Source organism: Haliaeetus leucocephalus, unplaced genomic scaffold, assembly GCF_000737465.1.
Source record: "Haliaeetus leucocephalus isolate CR32 unplaced genomic scaffold, Haliaeetus_leucocephalus-4.0 Scaffold215, whole genome shotgun sequence".
Classification (NCBI taxonomy): Eukaryota; Metazoa; Chordata; class Aves; order Accipitriformes; family Accipitridae; genus Haliaeetus; species Haliaeetus leucocephalus.
The window spans coordinates 447025-449216 of record NW_010972651.1 but is presented as its reverse complement, the minus strand read 5'-3'; the positions used below and the strand labels follow the sequence as shown (position 1 = coordinate 449216).

Genomic DNA, 2192 nt, shown 5'->3' with positions numbered 1-2192 from the left:
GGGGGGCGGAAGCTACAGAGCACAATCAGGCCTGAGTCCAGTCAAGATGTTTATTGGCAGTCGCTCTCGGACATAGTCTCTTCCAGCCCAGTGGGGCTGGAGGGGGTGGGGGGAAAAATACTGATTGTCCATGAGCACAACCCTCATGTCATTCTCATTGATCCGCTGAGTCACTCCCGTATTAACAGTTTTGACAACACTCGGGCTGCACAGGAGCTCGGAAACGGAATACAAAACAAGAGGCAATGCGAAGCCTCTCTACCTACTGACACCAGCAGAGAGAAGCACTTGCAGGGCAGAATCCAGAAACCTGCTGAACTGCAAGTGCCAACTTCCTCCTCTTCACTCGCTCTTCAGAAGAGTGCTACAACAAGAAAACCAAACACAAACCACGCTGCAAGGGCAGGAACACAGAGCTCCATTCAGTGCGCCCAGAGAAGCTGCCGGACAGAACAGTCTCCCCTGCAAACCACCACCAACTGCACCCCAGTCGTTTTGATGCGAGTGCAAACCAGAGAGGCAGCTGTTTTTGCAAAGAAACTACAGAACTGATTTATAAGGCCTTACAGATTTGTAAGCTAACAAGGAGGAGATCAAATCCAGAGGCAGACTGACACAGGAGGGCAGTCATCTTCTACAAGCAAACGAGACAATCCACCCCCCGGGGCAAACTCAGGCTCCCCAAGCATGCATACCACCACAGACCTGAGAGAAGCTGCCACCAGCCAGGCAGCAGATTGGGGTTAGACCATCCTCATCTGCACCACAAGACTACAACCCACCCAGAGGCCCAAAAAGTGCTAAGCAGCGATAAATTCATCACCAAACAACATTCCTATCTGTAACGCACCAAATTAATACAAAACCAACAAATCTTTGGCAAATTCCTCACAGCAGCCAAGCCTACCCCGCCACAGAGAGAGAAGGCCTCTCCACAGGATCCCCATGGAGGCCTCCTGCCCTAATTTACAGCAATTCTTTTTCAGACGCACTGGCAAACACCAAACGTTTTCTCCAATCTGTTATATAAGGCCCAATTTTTAAACCTCTGTGCTGGCAGTGGGGAGATAGGGGCACGCTGCATGTGGCAGGCTGACAGGACAGTCCAGCTGGCAGATGAACTTACTCCTCAGAATTCATTTCCAGATATCCAACCACTTGTTGTACAAAAGGAAAACAAATGGGTTAGTTAACGAGGCAACTTCCAAACACACTGGTGCAAACCACTCGCATGCCTGCAGTCATTCTACACGCGGTTTGACCCAGGTCCTGGTTACCTCTAGCTTGTTTAGAACGGACTAATTTCATGGCAACTTGAAAGAGGTTTAGCAAACTTCGGGTTTTTAACTTCAAAAATACACCTATCATGGCAGGTCCCCATGCTGCCCAGACCACAAACCATTCCTCAAAAGAAAAAGACACCTTCCCAAACATCCCCACAACTTCACGTTATTTGATCCAAGAGCCTCACTCAATTCCCCTCTGCCAGCCACCAAACAGGAGCCACAGGCCTCTGGTGGCCCAACTCCACAGGAGAGCTGGTTCTCATCTGCAAACCTCTCTTCTTGGCTGCCTTAGCAATAGCTAAAGTCAGCTCCTGTCTAGTGGGGGCAAAAGGGGGAGGGTATTTTTCCTGTTTCTCACATTCATCCTCACCCACTTTGCTAAAGAAAAAAAAAAAAAAGCTGTTTTAAAAACCAAATTCAGCACAGTCCCTTTCCCCAAATAAACACTTCCCAACCCCTCTGGAGAGAGGAAAGCTACATACAAAGGAGCCAACATCCTGCGAGGCTCCGGCTCCACCGGGCAGGCCAGGGCAGGGTGCAGGCCGAGGGACACAACCGGGGAAGGCCCGACCCCGTCCCTGCCACCGACCCGGCCTCAAAGGGGCCCCGGGAGGGGGGGTCGCGATCTCGGGTGGACCCGGACCCCTTCCCCAGGGCCACAAAACAGGCGTCGCCGGGAGGAAACGGAGCGAGGCGGCCCAAGGGCCCTCAGCCCCCGGGCCCAGCCCGAGCCCTGCAGCCCCTTCAGACCCCCGGGCCCCACCTGAGCTCCCCTCGGCCAATTCCAGGCCTCCCTCCCGGCACCTACCTTGCCCCGTTGCCCCCCCCGGCCCCCTCTGCCCTTCCGAGCCCAGCCCAGCCCTCACACCCTCCCCAGCACCCCGGGCCCGGCCCCCACCGCCCCCG

The 2192-nt window shown here is 54.2% G+C and overlaps 1 protein-coding gene across 1 annotated transcript in view; it reads right to left on the bottom strand.

Annotated features, from left to right (window-relative positions):
* The window catches only part of CSNK1G2 (casein kinase 1, gamma 2), a 46287-nt gene that overhangs the window by 43902 nt on the left and 193 nt on the right, over positions 1-2192 (bottom strand). The gene's annotated exons all lie outside the window — the stretch shown is intronic.